Consider the following 6678-nt stretch of genomic DNA (forward strand, 5'->3'; position numbering starts at 1 on the left):
CTGATGTTCATATGGGTTTGTACTGAGCATGTTTTCACATACTAGACTTCACTTTATTTTTTGGGTATCATAGTCCCCGAACTTGCATGGTTTATATCGCTGAACTGAATGATATTTTTTAAAAGGAAAAAATGTGTGTGTTTGTTTTTTAACTCAATTTTCTTGCAAGATGTTTTGGACTTCTCTTGTTTTGTGACTTAACTTTTACCATTTGATTTTTCATTGTGTTTCATGTTGTTTGAGCTTTTCTCAAACTTATTTGGGACGTCGTGTTGAACTTGCAACTTTTTTATTTGTGAACTTGCTATGTTTTTACAGTGCTAATATGCACGAGAGCAGGGCGAGGCAACGATAGAAGGAAGCTACGTGTGATGATCGTGGAAGCACTACAGGGCTGAGCCACAACAATGGTTGATGGCAAGCCGGCACGTCACGACGTGTGGCGGAGAGGCATGGGGATGAGTGGGCGGCACACTAACATTTCACTTGAGATGCGCCTGCTAGACTGACCTCATTATCCCATCTGGACAAATCAGTTGCAGAACTTGGACGTCAGCGTCACAAAATACCAAAAGCTAACGTTCTTTTATTTTTCAAATTGATCATTGTTTTTAATTCCTACTGATCAATATTTTTGATTCAAACCATTTTTTATTCTTGTATGCACATCAAGGTGTCATGTACTATACCTTTGAAGAAGTAGCAATCATCTCATCATATACATAAATTTTCTTGTCCGAACTTATGGTATCATCATCACTGAACCTGCATGGTTTCTGTTGCTGAACTAAAATAAACTTTTACCCAAATAAATGTGAACATTGGGACATTTGTACAACAAGAACTGAATCTAATACCAATATTGAACTTGCAGGTTTCATCTAGCTACCAACGTCAAATTTACTGATCCTAAAATCAATCACCACCACAAGACAATAAAGTTCTCCAAATGGTTGCTCGAGGAAGAGCTAGCTGCTGAATCCGATCACATTTACCGCTGGGAACAGCCAACCACTAGTTTGTAGAGGGATTTAGCGACGTCGGCAGCCGCCATCTTGCACCTGAGAATCAAACCAAATATTCAGGCGGATAAATAAGTGCACAAGAGATATTTCTTTAGCAAGACATTTTCACGGAACAGGCAAACCAAACTTTTTCAATGAACACGCAAATCAATTTCTTATAAAGCTTCCTAGCCCATTAGCTTCAACCTTTACAAGACAAACTTCTTTCTAGGGGCAGAACAGAAGATGAACTTCTAACCTGCAGTTTTTCACACTGAATTCCAATCACATGTTGAATTTTCTAACCTGCAGTTGCAAAGAAGCCGTCCCAAGTCAGGCTAGACAAAGATGTCCGGTTGGCCCTTGCCGTATATGGAGAATTTCTAGAATTTGGTAAAACAATTGAAGTAGCTTGGTCTGGTTAGTATCACTATCACCATAACTAGATACCTGTACTACTTTTTGACTATAACAAGAAAAGAAAGCACTAGCTAGTGTTCAAAAATATAGAAAGGGTGATATTTCTTAAATACAAAATTCAGAAAAGAATGGTGCTCTCTATCAGATTGTTGATGCATGAAAATCGTATGAACTTTATATACTGCAATAGAGTTTCATCAAGTGCACACACACATTGGCGCGCGTCTTGCTACACCGAAAGCTTGCGATGAACTGTTTAAAGTTTGAAAACTGAACCTTTTGTTCTCAAGTACTGACACTACAAAATATAAATATATATCCATTGTTTCTAACACAAAAGAGTGACCACGAATACCAGCACTACAAAAATGCACTCTACAGGTATAGACTACAACATACTTCACATTACCAGATTGCAATTCTTCTTGTAGATGATATATTTTTCCAATGAACTAATGAACTGAACAAGATTCACATGAGACATATGACTTTTGGGGATTTCCTCAAGATTATGCGCAATAAAGCATCCGGACCGAAAACAACAGACAAGCTGAACTGAAAACCAAAATAAATGGCCTATGGGTTCCTCATATAGCAACTAAAACTTCAGTACAACGACACCTTTTATTGCTGCACTACTACTTAAACAAGGTAAATCGATAAAAAACTGAACTAACAAACATCTACTTAATATCTTTGTGCATGTCCATGGCGGCAGTGTGCAACCGTCGAGCATGTAGCTCGAGTGCTGGACGCAAATGCCCTTAGTGGTGGCTGCTATCGCCGCAAGAATGTTGGACGTATTGCCAGCTAGCATCCACGAAAACCGAGACAAAATTGAGTCTTGCACAAGATCAAACTAATATAAACGCTTGTTGCATCCATCAGCAGTCATGCATAACCAAGCAATGTGCAAAGCAAAGGGGCTGGTGTGTTCTCCCTGTGTGTGTGCTCGACTTGGACGGATGTGCGGTGCTTAGTGAAGATGGTGGCCGCAACCCACGATTCTACTTGTACTGGCGTCAACGCTCCACTTGGACGGCTGCCAGCACCCCTGGTGGAATTCAAGCTACAGCCAACATTAGCAGGAATTCAAGCGAAAGAAGCGAGAGAGGTTAGTGAAGAGAGGAGAACAGGAGAGACTAGCATAGTGGAGGTTGGGAAAGGAGGCAAACTCCTGAGCTGCGGCGTCGAACGACTCGACGCTGTGTCATTGAACGACCCATGGTGGCGGCAGTGAATGATGCCGTGCCATCGCGCAGGGCCAGCACCAAGGCTAGCACGCATGGGATCCTGCGTGCGGCGGCTCGTCGGACCTGGATGGCGGTAAAGAGAACACGGCGGCCCTGCGATGTAGACCTCGGTGGCCCTGAAGAGGGCCGGGGCTGCGGACGAGCTCAGCGGGGATTCTCGGGGCGGCGGTTCAATTAGAAACACAGTAGCAATTTTGCTGCCATCAAATGAAATTTGCATGGTTCAATTAGAAACACACAGTAGCAAACATACTTGCAGATTTTTTTGTGTATAAAAAAGCTAGTGGTTTAAATTGAAAACATGGACAGTGCCACCACACATTTTCTTTTAGTATATCTTCTCATTTTCATCCAGTGCATGTTTTGTGTTATAGGAACAAAATGGAAAACATAAAGGGAATCATACTTATGATTGGGAATTAGATATACTGCATAGCTTACATTAGATGGTGGTCGCAGTCCCACTTGGACTGCGGTCAGAGCTCGACTTGGACGGCTCCCAACAACCGTGTATACCCCTGGCTGCTGCAAGTTTGACTTAGTGAAGATGGTGCAAAATAGATAAACCCATTTTTAACACAAAACTGCAAAATGCACTGTACAGGCAGAGAGTACAACATACAACTCTCATTCTCAAAAATATTTAAACATAAATAGCTCTCAGAGTCTGAGCTGTTGTTTAGTTTTTTGTCGAACTGATGCAAAAATCACAGTGATTTGTCATATAACATAAAACCAATGAACCGAACTGTTTCAATAACACTCATGAACTTTTGTATGTGCTTATTTATGAATTGGTAATAACATATATAGTGAAATGGTAGGCCTAGTGTGTTTTTTCCTTTGTACATAGCGCATTTTTACGAGCTACATAGGCAAGATATACATGATAATCTGTTCAGAAAAGCATTTTTGAAGGCATGTTTTTGAGGCAACCAAACCTGACCAAGCATGGAGGCTTCCCAGGAGGGTCTCCCCATCCCAGTACTAGTCCATTTAGGGTCTCATCGCATTTTGGAGTTCTTTGGGATCCAATGGTTCACCCAATTAAATAGCATGCAAAAATCTTAATCATCTTCGGATTCCACTGTTAAAAATGGGTTTCAAACACCACTTCTAGACAGATAGTGCTTATTTTGCTCTCGGACGTCGACTGAACAGACAAAAACAGAACGCATTACTTGCGCCAACAATCCAGAAATCCCCTGAACAGAAAACTAAAACTGAAAATTATTGAGATACCTTTGGGCGAATCACTCTGCATATGTTGGTTCAGATGCGCTGGTTAGACTGGCTCGCACGTCGACGTCACAAAACTCGCACTTTGGACGGTTCTCCTCCCATCTGCACTGACAGGTTGCAGAACATGCATGAGGAAACTCACTAAACAAGCTCACCACCTTGTGGTGTTAGGAAACAAACAGTAGCAGTCTTTGAACTGAAACTAGATTTCGTATTGAATTATACTAAATCAAGAAATTGAACTGAGTGTGTGACGAGTTAGTCAATGTGAAATTGAACTGATTGTTTCACATCATGCTGCAGGAGCGGGGTGGCCGGCAGCCGAGGTTATGGGCTAGAGAGAAGGAAGGGGGAAGAGGAACTGATGGGAGGGGCGGGTCTGACCTGATTCCAGGGGCGCTCACATGGGATCCAGGCACACGAGCAAGAAGTGACAGCTTGCCAAAGTGGCTCGTCCGGTGGCGTATCAAGGAGAGATTGCGGTAGCACGGTGAGACCGTGATGCGGGCGCCCCTAAACTGATGTGAATTTTGTTGCCAAACTGCTGTGCAATCATGCAATGAGTGAGCTACCATATAATATGAAGTCGAGCTCTCTCTAACACACATCAAAATATTTTTTACGGTTGTTCTGTATGAACTAATGACAAAATACACATTGAACTGATAATAATATATTATTTTTTCATATAGGAAACATGTTCTTCTCCACATGAACTGATACTCTAACACACAGAGAATTGTTTCCATGCTTTTCTAAGAACTGAGGATAAAATAAATAGTGAATTTCCAGGATCTCATTGCAACCTTGCTTCCTATTCAATTAAGGATTCATGTGACACTTGCTTCCCATTTCATCGGTACTAGTATGACTCAACAATAAGTTCAGAATTGTAGACGGCATCCTTGTCAGTACGACTCATCAGTACTATATGGATGCTACTTTTAGCATTAAGAATAGTACTGATCGGTACTAATATTGTGTAAGTTGTACTGATCAGTACTGCTACTTGTCGTCGACATGCACTGATCGGTACTAATATTGTATAAGTTGTACTGATCAGTACTCGCAAGGTAAGTAGAGTGGAGTAAAATCTGCAGCTTCCATTGCAGCGGAGATGACGTCGACATGCACTGGAGCATGGCGTGCTGGAGTGATACACTTCGCGTAGACCGGTACTTGAACTTGCTACACATCCACACTAGCACCAGTAGCACAAGTTAAAAAAAACACATGGCAGCACATTCAGTTGAAAAATAGAAGAAAGCGGAACACAACATTTAGAAGATGCTCCAAACTCCACACACGAGCGAGACCAGGATGCGGGGGGGGGGGGGGGGGGGGGGGAGGCGCGCGGCCGTCGGGAAACATGTGTGACATGATTTTGTGGTGGAATCTCTAATGTCCTGAATGCATTACATGAAGAGTGAAAGGGAGAGGAGTCACCAAACACACATCCAAAGTGCATGTCTCTCGTTTCATGAGCATTTTCAGTGCAGGTTCATTACTGAGGGTTTTTTTTTCACAAATTCAGGACACTTTTTTGGCTTCATAGGTGCATTTTCAGTGCTGAATACCCGCTACCAAGTCTGCATGAACAGTTCAAGAACTCGTGATCATAGGTAGTAGTTCATTGGTTCAAATAATATAGGCGTCACATGTGGATGAACAGTTCAACAATTCAGGTTTCATCAGTGCAAAGCTCAAATGAATGCAAGTGGAGATGCTCGATCCGGAGAGGGGAGGGGCCGTACCGGGTGGCGCTTGTGCTTGCCCATGGCCATAATAGGCAGCGGTGCACCGTGGTGGAGGAGATGGCTGGGGCGGGGGTGGCACGCCAGCAGGTTGGCGTCGGCCGGCTCGATCCGGAGTCCTCGCTCGTCGGCGAACTCATCCACGGAGGAGAAGGCGAGGTGGCTCATGGAAAGGAGCAGCAGTATACGGCGGCACGCGGTTGGGGCGTCGACCGGTGTCACCTGGACAGTGGAGCAGGCGCAGCCGCGCATGGCAGAGCTCGGGAGGCGGCCTCTTTTGGGAAAGAGTGGGGGGAGGGGATGGCCGGCGAGCTCGGGGAGAGGGGCGGCGCGTCGGGGGAGAGGGGCGGTGCGGCGAAGCATCTGGGGAGAGGGGCGGCGGCGCGTCGGTGTAGAGGAGTGGCGCCGCGGTGGGGGACGAGGATGGCGCCGCGGTGGGGGACTGGGGTGGCCGTGGGCGGCGCAAGGCGGAGGGGCATGGAGCGGCGGCGAGGCATGGGTGGATGGGATTGGGGACTCGGGAGGTGGGTGGGCGAGTTGGTGTGAAATTGCTTTTTCTTTTCTTTTCAATCCATCCGGTTCAGGCCCGTGGGCTACATTCAAGAAATTGTGTCGTGCGTGCCCTTACAGAGGCGAGGGGTAAAAGGAACGTGTACGATATGTAGTATTATAAAATAACAGCAAACAAAAAAAAATTAAATGAAAAACACAAAATTAAAGAAAAAAGAAATCATAAAATCAAAACCTCCCAAATATTTTAGTACCGGTTGAGGTCTCCCCGCCTCAAATATTTTAGTACCGGTTGAGGTCTCCCCGCCCCTGGCGCTGGTTCATGCCACGTGGTGGCCCTTTAGCGGCGGTTCGTGCAGAACCGGTATTAAAGAGAGGGGGACCTTTAATCCCCACCCTTTAGTGCCGGTTGCAGAACCGGCACTAAAGGTCCTTACGAATCGGTGATACATCTCGGTTCTGCACTAGTGTACTCTAGCAAAACTAGCCAGACTA

At 44.7% G+C, this 6678-nt stretch overlaps 1 long non-coding RNA gene across 5 annotated transcripts; it reads right to left on the bottom strand.

The window, feature by feature from the left end:
• Positions 1–706: 706 nt before the first annotated feature.
• On the bottom strand, positions 707–6250 carry LOC125508188 (uncharacterized). Of its 5 annotated transcripts, none has more exons than XR_007283247.2 (6): positions 5674–6250; positions 4304–4463; positions 3920–4021; positions 3119–3202; positions 1311–2874; positions 707–1061 (listed from the first exon to the last, which is right to left on the bottom strand). It is a non-coding gene; the product is annotated as an uncharacterized LOC125508188 (long non-coding RNA). The 5 variants fall into 5 exon arrangements; XR_007283241.2 differs by having other exon boundaries at positions 1264–2874; positions 3920–4026; XR_007283239.2 differs by having other exon boundaries at positions 1264–2874; positions 4304–4460; positions 5674–6249.
• Between the last annotated feature and the right edge of the window lie 428 nt (positions 6251–6678).

The sequence above is a fragment of the Triticum urartu genome, chromosome 5A, assembly GCF_056163025.1.
Source record: "Triticum urartu cultivar PI428250 chromosome 5A, HENAU_Tu73, whole genome shotgun sequence".
In the NCBI taxonomy this organism is placed as follows: domain Eukaryota; kingdom Viridiplantae; phylum Streptophyta; class Magnoliopsida; order Poales; family Poaceae; genus Triticum; species Triticum urartu.